We start from the raw sequence: 15,262 nt of genomic DNA on the forward strand, positions 1-15,262 counted from the left end.
CCTTTCTTTCCCCCTTACAACATACTGACAAAAAGGAGCTGTGTGTAACAGACTTTTCCTGATGATTTGGCCAATATCATCTATAGATCCCTGGTCTTAACTTATCTGTTTACTGTAGCCCTGCTTCTCTCTCTCTCTCTTTCTCTCCTCCCCTTTCTCTTTCTCTCTCTCTCTTAGAATTCTAAGACTTTCAACACGTCTCACCATCAGCCCACCTTCCCCAAAAATGACCCTGAAAATTGTTATTACTTTATTATGTTGTAGAAGATCAGCTGAGCCTATTCCAGATTGCAAAAGTTTTAACCTGGAGTCCATGGACTCCAGGGAGTTTGCAAATTGAATTTGGGGGGTTGTAGACTTGAGTAGAAAAAAAAAATCACCCGTTTATTTTCAATAACTTCAACATGAAGTTTGGTGTTTCCTTTAATATGAATGTAGGCAACAACCTCAGTAACATTAGCAGTATCGATGACACTAACATATGTAGCTAGGACTATAGGTACGCACCACCACACCCAGCTATTTTGTTTGTTTGTTTGTTTTTGTTTTTGTTTTAGATACAGGGTCTCATTTTATTACCTAGGCTGATCTTGAACTCCTGGGCTCAAGCAATGTGCCCGCCTTAGCCTCCCAAAGTGCTGAGATTAGATGCATGAGCCACTGTACTCAGCTGACATTATTTAAATAGAATTGGTTTTCTTTGTAATACTACGTATTTTATTTTATGCATAGGAAAACATGATTCAGAGATGAGATTCCATAGGCTATACTGACTGCCAAAGGGATCCGAGGCACATGCATACACACACACACACACACACACACACACACACACACATGTTTAGAACCACTGGTCTAGGCCTCCCTTTGCATAATCACACCCCTTGTAGAATTTTCTTATGCAAAGGTAACCTTCCCAGATGCTGCTTTTCTGGAAACTGCTGCAATTATAACCAAGGCTTAAGGAATGTAAGTAACTTTATCTAGCTAGCTATTTAGCAACACAGACCTATATATTTATTCAGTGGGGATATTTCTTTCCTTGCTCATAGATGAAGTTTAGAGCAAATCCCTTAATTTTCCTGGTAATAAATCTTTAAGGTAATAAAACTACTCTGGACGCTAATTGAAAACCAAGTTCCCTGCAATACTTTAAAACTCTCTCTCTCTCTCCCCGCTGCTTGTGTCCCAGCACAAGGTGTAGTGGATGCCGTTGTGCACAGCCCACAGGGATGTCCCAGTCATCCCTCAGCTGCTGAGATTGGCCCTGATGGTTCTCAGTTGAGTGGCCCTCTGGAAATTGTCCTTAGTAAAAGAAAATGCCTCAGCCGAGGTCATGCCTCTTCCCTAGGGACAGCCCTCATCCAATGACCGGTTAATGGGGGTGAGGAAGTGTCGAGCACCCTCTTAAGGTCAGACAACTTAAGAAGGGCCACCCCGCTGCAGAACTCTCTCATGGGAAAGGCTGAGGCCTCTGTTACAACTGCATTCCAGTTCACTGTCTCTTCTACCCAATCCTACTCCGTCCGCCCCAACACACAGGTGTCAATCCACCAGGCACACCCTGACGAATCTATAAATCTTCTCACCGTCTTTATCCTGAAGAAATCGGCCTTTTTTTCTCCTTTTCTGCCAAGTTTTTCTTCTCCTCATTCCCCATCTTGCTAACCAGTTTTGGTTTTGATATTGTTTGTTTGTTTTACCTCCACAGGCTTGGGTTGTGGGAGAAAGATAAAGAAAAAGAGCAAGAAAGTTCTACTTTGGTACCCTCATCAGAGCTAAATGGTATTGGAATGTGTTAAAAGCAGACTTTTATTTTTTTATTTTTTTTCTGAGACAGAGTCTCACTCTGTTGCCCAGGCCGGAGTGCAATGGCGCAATCTTGACTCACTGCAGCCCCCACCTGCCGGGTTCAAGTGATTCTCATGCCTCAGCCTCCCAAGCAGCTGGGATTACAGGTGCCTGCCACCACACCTGGCTATTTTTTGTATTTTTTAGTAGAGATAGGTTTTCACCATGTTGGCCAGGCTGGCCTCGAACTCCTGACCTCAAATGATCCTCCCACCTTGGCCTCCCAAGTTACAGGCACGAAGCATTGCGCCAAGCCAAAAGCAGACTTTTTTCTCCTGAGAATTCTCATGGTTTTTTGGAGACATCTCTAGATCTTCCCTGCCCTCCCCTCCCCCCGCCCACTGCCCCTCTATCCCTGGAAATCTACCTCCCTCTATTCTCTTTTAAGAGAAGGAACAGGCTGGGCATGGTGGCTCACGCCTATAATCTCAGCACTTTGGGAGGCTGAGATGGGTGGATCACAAGGTCAGGAGTTGGAGACCAGCCTGGCCAATATGGTGAAACCCCATCTCTATTAAAAATACAAAAACTAGGCGGGCGCGGTGGCGTACCTGTAGTCCCAGCTACTCGGGAGGCTGAGGCAGAAGAATCGCTTGAACCCGGGAGGCGGAGGTTGCAGTAAGCTGAGATCACGCCTCTTGCCTCCAGCACAGGCGACGGAGCAAGACTCTGTCTCAAAACAAACAAACAAGAGAAGGAACATCTGCTCTGACTGACTCTTCACATCTTCTACAGGCTGTGGACACCCAGTGCTACCTCCAGCTTCTTTCCCCCAAGGACTGCTTGCCCCTTCGGGCCACCTCAAAGATAAGCCCTTCCATGCTTGCACCACAGGAAACATTCTTTGCTCCAAAAATCTCTGGAACGGGCTTTGGAGAGGAGATGACCGTGAGGGAGAAAAACGTGTGGGTTGGCGTGGTAGGCAGCATAGTGGCCCCAAAGATGCCCATGTTCTAATCTCTGGAACCTGTGAATGTGTTAGCCTGAGTGAAAGAGTGAGACTCTGTCTCAAAAAAAAAAAAAGAAAAGAAAAGAGGGAGGTACAACAGTAAAGTCAGTCAAAGGAGCATGTGGATATGAAAGAAAGACACAGAGATGTTACGCTGCTGACTTCGAAGATGAAGGGAAGGGACCATGAGTCCGGGAAGACAGAAAGTCTCTGCAAACTGTAAGGACAAAAAATTGGATTTTCTCCTAGAGCCTCCAGACAGGAGAGTACCCTGGCAATGCTTTGATTTTAGCCCAGGGAGACTCGTTTTAGGCTTCTATCCTACAGAACTGTAAGATCATACATTTGTGTTAAGATGCTATATTGTGGTAATTTGTTACAGCAGCAATACAGAACCAGTGCAGCAGGGTAACTCAGCCTCCACACAATGGTGTTTGGAGGGTTAGTAAAAGAAAGCTAGTTCTCGAAGGGTCACTGAAGAGGGCATAAGACTGCAAACCTCTTGAACCCAGCCCTATGGGCCCTACATTAGAAGTAAAGTCTGGGCACGTATGCATGAATTCACAGCTATATATTAATATAACCTTTGAGCAACACCAGTGTGATGCTTAGAGTCTAGACCAGCCACGGATCTCAGGAGTCCTGGAAAAGCATCCCCAACTTTCAAAAGGTCCAGTCATCATCACTACTGCAGGGACCAAGATACAGAACAGGTGCACTGACCAGACCGTGTCTCCTCTCTTCTCTTTCTCCCCGGGGATAAAAAGTCCCAGTATCATGTCAGCCTATTGATTGGAGAAACATCATAAGCCTACAAATGTTGAAGCTGTTTATATATGTTACTGTGTTTCTGGTATTGAACACAGTGCTATGCACTCACTACACACTCAATAAATGTGTGGACTTTTTCTTTCTTTTTTTTTTTCTTGTAAGACTAGTTAAGTGCAGTAGTGAGAAGGGAGGAAAGAGTAGAACAAGGAGTGCAATCGTAACCAACTGTGACTAGCTGAGATAACTCTCTACCTTCAGACCAGCCTCAGTAAATGTGTTGACATAGTGTCTTAGACTTCCTCTGTGATATGAATAAGTTTAACAGTCCTGCGATGAGCCATGTGAATTTAAGTGGCAATCTAAGCCAAGATCATTATGGCAAGTCTCAGGGCAGTAAAGAACAAACAAATGGTGCCTCTTTCTCTAATGAGCCTTAACTTAATTTCTCAGTTGGGAGCATAATGATAAGATAAACTCTGATTTTCTCAGCAAAGCTGTGTATTCAAAATTGACATCTGCAAACTTAGTGCAGTTTGTTTTAATTCTTGCTCCTGTAGCTGAGGACTGTCAGAGGTGATAAGGAGTTTGGTCCTGGCCATGAAGGAACAAAACAGTAGATGAAAACACCACTTGGGGAAATCTCTTCCTGGACCTTTCTTAAGCAGTTGGTACCTAAATTGTGGGAAAATGCAGAATATTGTGAAATGCATCAAACAGTGTCTCCACAGGGAGATTCAAATGAAAACTTTATTTGATCATCTAATGACCCAAAGATGACTTGGCAGGCTCTCAATGGATGGTAAGGGCCCTTTGTCTGGTCTATAGCACTTTCCAAGCAGCCTAACAGATGCTCCAAGGCAAGATTATGGATTGTGACAGGGGTTTGCCTTCATCAGGGTGTTGGGCAACACTGCAAAAGGGATAAAATTTGCTTTTAGTGCTTTTTCGTATTGTTTAACTCACTTTCTTCCAGTCCTTTCTCTGCCTACCCTCAAGAAGTGTCCCCATCCCTCACCCCTCCACACTTCTCCTCCACTGTATAAAATTGTGCCTTCTCCAGCTCTGCTGCCCAAAAGTCAGTGCTGCTGGTCTCAGCCAGATGAAATGTGCTTCACTGATCGACTGTCAGTCTTCCTCTTAAGTATTCTAATTTTCACTAGGAATTTAACCTTTAAATTCACCTTTAATTAAAATTATTCTCAACTGACTATGAGACCCAGTAGATAACTACAAAGCATCCATGTATGTAATATAGTCATGGAAAAGAAGGTTAAGCAAAATTGTGTAGTTTGATATATTACAATAGCTAACATTTAAGTACTTATACATGAACCTATTTAATTTGTCTTTATATAAACCCAGTTGTATATGTGTATGTACATTAAAATATATCTAAAATGCAGAGTATGTCACTGACCATCAGATAAATGCAAATCAAAACCACAATGAGATATCATCTCACACCAGTTAGAATGGTGATCATTAAAAAGTCAGGAAACAACAGGTTCTGGAGAGGATGTGGAGAGAGAGGAACGCTTTTACGCTGTTGGTGGGACTGTAAACTAGTTCAACAATTATGGAAGACAGTGTGGCGATTCCTCAAGGATCTAGAACTAGAAATACCTTTTGACCCAGCCCTTTGGGTATATGTAAATATACCCAAAGGGTTGTAAATCATGCTGCTATAAAGACACATGCACACATATGTTTATTGCAGCATTATTCACAATAGCAAAGACTTGGAATCAACCCAAGTGTCCATCAATGATAGACTGGATTAAGAAAATGTGGCACATATACACCATGGAATACTATGCAGCCATAAAAAAGGATGAGTTCATGTCCTTTGTAGGGACATGGATGAAGCTGGAAACCATCATTCTTAGCAAACTATCCCAAGGACAGAAAACCAAACACCGCATGTTCTCACTCATAAGTGGGAACTGAACAACGAGAACACTTGGACACAGGAAGGGGAACGTCACACACTGGGGCCTGTCGTGGGGTGAGGGGAGGGGGAAGGGATTGCATTAGGAGATATACCTAATGTAAATGACCAGTTAATGGGTGCAGCTCACCAACATGGCACATGTATACATCTGTAACAAACCTGCACGTTGTGCACATGTACCCTAGAACTTAAAGTATAATAATAATAATTAATTAATTAATAAAAAAATAAAATGCAGAGTGTGTGAGATTAGAGCTCATTTATAAAATTACTGTAATTTCAATTCGGCTGATTCATCTACACAATGATAGGTAAGTACTGTCTGAATGTTAAGGAAAGGCTTGAAAAAGTGAAAAAGCAGATTGTCCAAAATCATCTGTAAAAAAGTTAAGATAGCAATTTTAAAATAATCAAAATTAAGTACAGAAAATGACTTTTTAAATAACTTGATGCTTTTTAATGCAATACAGCTGTGAGGTTTTGACCTAGCTTGCTTTTTATGCCCTGACATGTTGATTTCTCTGCGTTTGAACCTAGTTCCTTACTGCAGTCTGCAGATGGCCTGGTATATTCATATTGGCTTTAGTATCACCTTCTTCAACAGCTCCAGTCCACAGACTTATTTTCTGAATCACACTTATTAGGTCCTTCATGGAAACTGCTAGCCAACCAAGTGCTGTTTATTTATTTTTATTTTTATTGTTTTTGAGACGGAGTTTCGCTTTTGTTGCCCAGGCTAGAGTGCAATGGTGCCATCTTGGCTCACTGCAACTGGGTTCAAGCAATTCTTCTGCCTCAGCCTCCCAAGTAGCTGCAATTGCAGGCATGTGCCACCATGCCCGGCTAATTTTTTGTATTTCATAGAGACGGGATTTCACCATGTTGGTCAGGCTGATCTGGAACTCCTGACCTCAGGTGATCCACCCGCATTGGCCTCCCAAAGTGCTGGGATTACAGGTGTGCGCCACTGCACCCAGTCCCAAGTGCTTTTAATGCCACCAACCTTTCAGTTACCCATTAAAACAGAAGAGGAAGCCCCCCAGGGATCTGTTTTGTGCTTTGGATTTTACTTATCTATCTACTCCAAACCTCAAATATGTACATTTAAAAAAATATTTCTCCTCTGTTAACTAAATAATATGTTATTTTAAAAATTATGGAAAAATAGAAAAATCACCACAAGTTAATTGCTAAAAGATTACCATGTTGAGTATATTTTGGTATCCTATTGTGTCTGTGGGTTTTTTGAACTAATATTATAGCATTAGCACTTCCTTATGTCATTAAATGGCCTCCAAAAACAAACATGACTTTAATGACTGTAAAACATGAACCATTCTTTTAGAGCGGACATCAATATTAAGTCTAATACTAATGCCAAGAGAAACAGCCTTGTTCATTAACTGCATACCTACATTTTAAGAGACGTATTTCTAGAAGTCGTTTTAAATACTCTTAGTGCTCCCCTAGACAGAAATGGGAATAAAGGAAAACCCATTTCAATCAAAACTTAAACGAGGATGCGTCCTAGCTCTTTCTACTAGCTCGACCTTTAAAGCTGTTCTGTGCTTAAGAACTTTTTGTGACGATAAAATGTTCCTTATCTGCACTAATGTGTAGCCACCAGCCATGTGTGGCGATTGAACATTTGAAATGTGACTCATGAGAATGAGGAACTGAATGCTACATTTTGTTTAGTTTTAATTAATATAAATCTAAATGTAAATAACTACATGTGGCTAGTGGCTGCCATACGGGACAGCACAATGGAAAAGAGCAGAATGTATCTGAGGCTGGGCACTATGGCTCAGGCCTGTAATCCCAGCATGTTAGGAGGCCGAGGCAGGCAGATCACTTGAGCCCAGGAGTTCGAGACCAACCTGGGCAACATGGTGAAACCCCGTCTCTATAAAAATACAAAAAGTTGGCCAGATGTGGTGTTGAGCACCTGTAGTCCCAGCTACTCAGGAGGCTGAGGTGGGAGGATTGCTTGAGCCTGGTAAATTGAAACTGCAGTAAGCCGAGATAGCACCTCTGTACTCCAGCCTGGGTGATGGATTGATACCCGGGGTCCAAAAAAAAAAAGAAAGAAAGAAAAAAGAATATATTTGGTTGTACCTGGGGTTTACCAAGTAATATTTTTAAAAGCATTTTTGCTTTAAGTGCAAAATCTATACTCTCTCTAATAATGGCAATTGCAACTTTAATTTTTTATTTTTTAAAATTTTTTAGCTATAGCCCCTACCTATTATTTAGCTTAATGATAGGCTTTGTTGAATGGCAGTATACAAATGGTATCCAACAACCTAGACATCTTATACATTTTCAGAAGTTGCAGTGATTTTAATTACCACAAAGGATCTAAAGACTCTTAAGAAATTATGTTTGACAAAGACTAATTACGTTATTCAGATTTTGTGAAGTAGTTTCAGGCATAATGAAAATATGGCACTCAGAACACCAGAGAGATTTGAAAGAGTCATTACCCCAGAATATTCCTAAGTGTTCCACATTCTGGGGGGCAGGTGGAGGGCGGAAGTACAAAAGCAGCCTACTTTGTGGTTCTTAGTTCACATCTATCAAGTAGTTAAATGGGATTTTGGTTCATGTTTGGGAAGAAACTCACAAGTTGTGCATTTTCAGGAAAAAAACTGTCTCTGAGCTGTGATCTTACCTAACTCACATTTAGTTCAGATCCCATCACCAACTCCTTCACTGCTGAGTCAGCCAACATCAGCAAAAGCCACAGAAGCATCCTACATTCTCCCATTTGGAAGGCGCTCCCGGCCTCCTGCCTCCCTTGTCTTCAACAGGATGTCATTTACCCATCTTCCAGCTCCCTGAAGAAAGGTCACTTCCCCTGACTAATGCTCTCCTCTCTCACACAGACCTGCAGCTGTGGGCAAGGAAGGTAAGGCAAGGAAAGTTTTCATACTCATTGTGGTCGGGGAAAGTAAGGATCAGAAACGATACATTTGCTCAGGGTGATTCTTGGCTCACTGCAACTTCTGCCTCCTGGGTTCAAGCGATTTTCCTGCCTCAGCCTCTCAAGTAGCTAGGATTATAGGCGCATGCCACCACACCCGGCTGATTTTTGTATTTTTAGTAGAGACAGGGTTTCACTATGTTGGCCAGGCTGGTCTCAAACTCCTGACCTCAACTGATCCACCTGCCTCGGCTTCCCAAAACGCTGGGATTATGGGCATGAGCCACCACACCCGGCCTGAACCCAGTTCTTTTGACTGCAAGTCCGGTACTCTTTTCATTACATGACAGTTGCCCCCTTATTTTTCTTCTCTACGCAGGCTTTGAACACTCATCTCTATATCCTTAGCCTAAGCTCTTCTCAGCTAAATTCATCCCTACAAGTTCTGCCTTCCACTCAACTGCAGAACCAATTCAGATGGATTTTCGGCTACTTTATAAGAAGGATCACCTTTCCTCCAGTATCTAATAACATGTTCATTTCCTTCTAAGGTCTTACCAGAAGCATATTTAACATTCATATTTCCACCCACCATTTCTTCAAGGGGATGTAGGTTTCCTTTTCATGAAGGATTTCAAAATTCTTGAGATCTCTACCAATTACCCAATTCTAAAGCCACTTCCAGATTTTTACGTATTTGTTACAGAAGCACTCCAGTTGCCAGTACCAAAATCTGTTTTATTTTATTTTTTGAGATGGAGTTTCGCTCTTGTCACTCAAGCTAGAGTGCAATGGTGCGATCATAGCTCACTGCAACCTCCACCTCCTGGGTTCAAGTGATTCTCGTGCCGCAGCCTCCCGAGTAGCTGGGATTATTGGTGCCCGCCACCATGCCCAGCTAATTTTTGTATTTTTTTTAGTAGAGATGAGGTTTCACCATGTTGGCTAGGCTGGTCTCGAACTCCTGCCTCAGGTGATCTGTCAGCCTTGGCCTCCCAAAGTGCTGGGATTACAGGCATGAGGCACCATGCCCTGCCCAAAATCAGTTTTAGTTTCTTAGAGTTGCTATAACAAAAACACACACACACACACACACACACACAAACTGGGTAGCTTAAAACAAAAGAAATTTATTATATCAGAGTTCTGGAGGATAGAAATCTAAAATCAAGGTCTTGGCAGGGTCATGCTCCCTCTGAATCCTCTAGGAGAATCTTCCTTGCCTCTTCCAGGTTCTGGCAGCCTCAGGTGTTCCTTGGCTTGGGGTGGTGTAACTCCACGCTGCCTCCATCTTCATGTGACTGTATTCCTTGTGTGTCAGTGTCTCCTCTTCTCTTTTTATAAAGATAACAGATCAAATTGAATTTAGGGTCCACCCTACTCCAGTGTGATCTAATCTTAATTAATTATATCTCCAATGATCTCGTTTCTAAACAAGGTCACATTCTAAGGCTCTAGGGGTTAGGACTTGAACATTTCTTTTTGAGCAACACAGTTGAACCCATGACAATATGTATATCCAAAAGTGCATGCTTATGTACACGGCTCAAACTCAAAATGAACACAGCTATGTAACTAACACCCAGCTCAAGAAATAGAACATGTCTAGCACCCCAAAGTCCTTTCCTTCTTTCTTCCAGTCACCCAGCTCCACCATCATCAATAACCACTATCTTATCTTTTAACTGAATAGATTAGCTTTTTCTTTTAAGTATAATTCACAAACCATAAATCTTTAAAGTATACAATTCAGTGGTTTTTAGCATATTCACAAAACTGTGCAACCCTCACTACTATCTGATTCCAGAACTTTTGCATCACCCCAAAAAGAAAGTCTGCATTCATTAGCATTTATTCCCATTATCACCCACCCCTCAGCACCTGGAAATCACTAATCAACTTTCTATTACTATTGGTTTGCCTATTCTGGACATTCACTTCATATAGACGGAATCAAACAATGTGTGGCCTTTTGGTCTGGCTTCTGAAGCCAATGTTTTCAAGGTTCTTCCATGCTGCAGCATGTATCAGTACTTTGTTTCTTTTTATGACTGAACAGACATATCATATTTTGTGTGTCTGTTCATCAGTTGATGAACATTTATGTTGTTTCCATATTTTAGCTATTATGAATAATGTTGCTATGAACATTTGTGTATAAGTTTCTGTGCAGACCTATGTTTTCAATTAGCTTGGATATGTACTTATATGCGCTTGTACTCTAATTATCCAGTAGAGTCCAAGGCTTAGGATAGCTACCAATCGATAGATTGCAAGTTAAAAGCAACTCTAACCTGGCCGGGCGCAGTGGCTCACACCTGTAATCCCAGCACTTTGGGAGGCCGAGGCAGGCAGATCATGAGGTCAGGAGATCGAGACCATCCTGGCTAACAAGGTAAAACCCTGTCTCTACTAAAAATACAAAAAACTAGCCGGGCGTGGTGGTGGTAGTCCCAGCTACTCGGGAGGCTGAGGCAGGAGATTGGAGTGAACCCGGGAGGCAGAGCTTGCAGTGAGCCGAAATTGCACCACTGCACTCCAGCCTTGGCGACAGAGTGAGACTCCATCTCAAAAAAAAAAAAAAAAAAAGCAACCCTAACCTCTGAAAAAGCTGGACTCTCCTACCTCAGGAAGTAACCTGAACACTTGGGAGAGTTGTAGCTCTCCTGTGTGTGATACACATTGTCTCTCTACATTCATCCTCCCGGCTAGTAAATGATTACCCATTTTTCCACATCGGTGTCAGTACAGGAAGCAGCACACTACTCATGTGCTCAGAAAGCATCATACAGAGTCACAATAAAAGGTCATGTGCTTAAAACGATTTTAGAAACTTGATTTTGAGGGGAAAAGAACCCCAGCAGGACACAAAGCACGTGCCTATGATTGTTCTCCGGTGAGAATATCAAAGAAATAGAGAGTTAGCAAGATCCTCAGGAGTCTGCCCTATATACTTGACAGCAATGATGAGGACACAGTAACAGAGATATGCTTCCATCTCTCTCTCTCTTTTTGCTTTTAAAAAATATTTCAAAAGCATACATCTTCAGACAGATAAACAGATTCTTTGGAATGGATATGTAGCATATGAAAGATTAAGAATAATAAAATGAATATACATGTACCTACTAACCCAGCTGAAGAAGCAGAATGTTTCCAAAACTTTTAAAAAAAAAATAGAGACAAGGTCTCACTATGTTGGCCAGGCTGGCCTCAAACTGCTGGCCTCAAGCACTCCTCCTGACTTAGCCTCCCAAAGTGCTGGGATTACAGGCATGAGCCACTGCATCCAGCCCACCAAAACTTTTGGAGTCTCTCTATCTTCTCCCAATGTATCCACCACACTGAATTTAGTGATACTATTTTTGTTATAATTTTACTACATTTGCATGTATTTGTAAATGATACATTTTGTACCTTTTGAACTTTATGTAGATAGCATCCTACTGCTTGTATTCTTCTGCCACTTGCTTTTTCACTCAACATTCTGTTTGTAAGATTAATCCACGTTGAAACATTTTTCTTTTGTTTATTCACCTTCACTCTTCCATTTTATGCAACTACTACAGATGATTTGTCCTTCATGATATGAGACACATGGATTGTGTGCATTTTTTGCTTTTATAAACAGTGTTGTTACGAACAGTTGTATGGGAGGTACACCTGACAGCAATAACTTAAGCACACCCCATATGGCAGATGTGCCTGACAGTGATAATTTAGCTGAAGAAGTGGGGGTCACCACGTGGAGGTTGCTGGCAGGGAGGATGCTAAGGTGCTTTATAAACTGCATGCTTTTACGAGTGGTTGCAGTTCTGTCTAGCACACTGCCCCTGGACCATCCGTATATATTAAGTTCCCCCTAATAAAACCCTATGTCTAGATGCTTCATTAGCACAGTAGGCAGTGTGTCAGTCTCGTAAAACTCTATGTCTTGTTCACTGGCTCTGCGTCTCTTCCTCAGCCTCTTAAAACTGGTGCCATCCCTACTGAAGTCAATAGGAGTCCAGCAGGACTGCGTTCATATATACATACATACATATATATATAATATATGGAATATGCATTTTTAAAGATACACATGTGCCCACACACAGAGAGAGAAATAAAACTGCTAGGCCATGAGGCATTTTGATCTTACAAGGTAGTGAATGGTAAATTATTTTCCTAAGTGGTTGTGTCAGTTTGCACTACTAGTGTATTAGGAGTTTCCTTTGCTTTATGTCTTCACTGACTCTTGGCATTGTCAGACTTCTTAATTTTGCCAGTCTAGTGGGTGTAAAATAGTATCTGTATCAGTTAGTCACTGTTACATATTAACTACCCCACAACTTAGTGGCTTAAACAACCATTTAATATTCCTCATTAGCCTGGGGTGTAATGCATGGTTCTGCTCATCTGGGCCAGGCTCTGCTCATCTGGGCCAGGCTCTGCTGATCTCACCTGAGCCGCTCATGGCTTACAGAGAGCTGTTAGCAATGGGTTAGCAATGGGCTGGCTGGTCTAGGATGGCCTCATGTTTGAGCTCTGTTCCATGGGTCTCTCATTCTCCAGTAGGACAGACAGTACAGGTTTGTTCTCATTGTAAGGCAGAAGAGCAAAAGAAAGAGCAGAAACACATAAAGTACTTGTACAAGCTCTGCTTGCAATAAGTTTGCTATTGTCATGTTGGATTTGGTCAAGTCTAGAGTTGGTGAAGGAAGGAACTACCAGAGTTTAGGCACAGGGAGGTATGAAAAGTTGGGACCATTCGTACAGTCAATTCACCAACATGGTTTTAAATTGTATTTCCTTGGTTACTATTGAGGTTGAGTATCTTTTCGTATGTTTACTGGCCATATACATTTCTTCTTCTGAAATGCCTCTTCAAGTCTTTCGTCCATTTTATTTTATTTTATTTTATTTTATTTTATTTTATTTTATTTTATTTTCTTGAGAAAGAGTCTCACTCTGTCACCCAGGCTGAGTGCAGTGATGCGATTTCGGCTCACTGAGACCTCCGCTCACTGAGACCTCCACCTCCCGGGTTCAAGCTATTCTCCTGCTTCAGCCTCCCAAGTATCTGGGATTACAGGCAGGTGCCACCACATTCAGCTAATTTTTTTGTATTTTTTGTAGAGACAAGATTTTGCCATGTTGGCCAGGCTGGTCTCGAACTGCCTGCCTCAGGCAATCTGCCCACCTCGGCCTCCCAAAGTGCTCGGATTACAGGCATGAGCCACCGCACCCGGCCCTTTTGTCTGTTTGATATGTAGATTTTGTCTTTTTTAGGTTTATTCAAAAGAGTTTATTATTATTAATCCTTTGTCAGATACATTTGTGTTTCAAATATATTCTTTCAGTTTCTATCTTTCTTTTTACTTTTTTCTTCTTGGTATCTTGAAGAAAAAAAAATTTTTTTTGAGAAGGAGTCTGGCTCTGTCGCCAGGCTGGAGTGCAGTGGCGCGATCTCGGCTCACTGCAAGCTCCGCCTCCCGGGTTCACGCCATTCTCCTGCCTCAGCCTCCCGAGTAGCTGGGACTACAGGCGCCCACCACCACGCCCCGCTAATTTTTTTGTATTTTATTAGTAGAAACGGGGTTTCACCTTGTTAGCCAGGATGATCTCGATCTCCTGACCTCGTGATCCACCCACCTTGGCCTCCCAAAGTGCTAGGATTACAGGAGTGAGCCATTGCGCCTCCTCGAAGAAAAATTTTATACTATAATCAATTCATGATTTTTTTTCTTGTGTTTTTGATGTGTGGTTTTTGTATCTTATTTACATATCTTATTTTGTATCTAATTTACATTTTTTCTATTCTAAATTATTAAGATACTTTCTTATATTCTCTTCTAATTTTTTTTAAGTTTTACTTTTCACAGTTTGGTCTCTAATGTATCAGGAACCGATTTTGTGTTTGTTATGATATAGAGATTCAATTTTCACTTTTTCCCACATGAAAAAACAGTTATCCCATTGAAAAACCAATTGTACCATTGATGAAATACCCTTTTGCCCACTGATCTGTCTTCCTTGTTACAACAGCCACATAATCAAGTTTCCATGTTTGTGTTATCTGTACTCAAGCTTTCTATTCTGTTCCACTGATCTCTTCTGTGCCAGCACCACATGCTTGTATAACTGTAGCTTTATAAGTTTTCATATCTATGATAGCAATTTTCCACACTTTTTGTTCTTCCAAAGTATCTTAGCTATTCATGGAAATTTGTTTATTCGTTTAAATTTTAGGATCAGGTTACCAATGTCCGTAAAAAGCCTGTAGGAATTTTGATTGGAATTGGAGTTTCATACAGATTAAATGTGGAGAAATCTGAAATCTTTACAGTATTATACCTTCCGTTCTACAAATATTATAAATCTCTTATTTACTTAGGTCTTCTTTTATGTTTTTTGAATCAGTTTTTATAGTTTTTATCTCTAAGGGATTTGTGAGAGTTATTCATAAATTCCTTAATTTTCTTTCCGTGGCTATTGTAAATTCTTATTTTAAATGTATTTTAGGCCGGGTGCGGTGGCTCAAGCCCGTAATCCCAGCACTTTGGGAGGCCGAGGCAGGCGGATCATGAGGTCAGGAAATCGAGACCATCCTGGCTAACACGGTGAAACCCCGTCTCTACCAAAAAATACAAAAAACTAGCCAGGCGAGGTGGCGGGCGCCTGTAGTCCCAGCTACTCGGGAGGCTGAGGCAGGAGAATGGCGTGAACCCGGGAAGTGGAGGTTGCAGTGAGCCAAGATCATGCCACTGCACTCCAGCCTGGGCAACAGAGTAAAACTCTGTCTCAAGAAAAAAAAAAAAAAAAAAAAAAAAAA

The 15,262-nt window shown here is 41.6% G+C and overlaps 1 long non-coding RNA gene across 1 annotated transcript in view; it reads left to right on the forward strand.

The window, feature by feature from the left end:
- The window catches only part of LOC112624207, a 33,036-nt gene that overhangs the window by 9,898 nt on the left and 7,876 nt on the right, over nt 1-15,262 (forward strand). Inside the window, exon 2 of the long non-coding RNA XR_003119364.1 lies at nt 15,003-15,163. This is a non-coding gene — a long non-coding RNA (uncharacterized LOC112624207). The remainder of the gene's footprint in view (nt 1-15,002; nt 15,164-15,262) is intronic.

Source organism: Theropithecus gelada, chromosome 5 (genome assembly GCF_003255815.1).
Source record: "Theropithecus gelada isolate Dixy chromosome 5, Tgel_1.0, whole genome shotgun sequence".
NCBI lineage: Eukaryota > Metazoa > Chordata > Mammalia > Primates > Cercopithecidae > Theropithecus > Theropithecus gelada.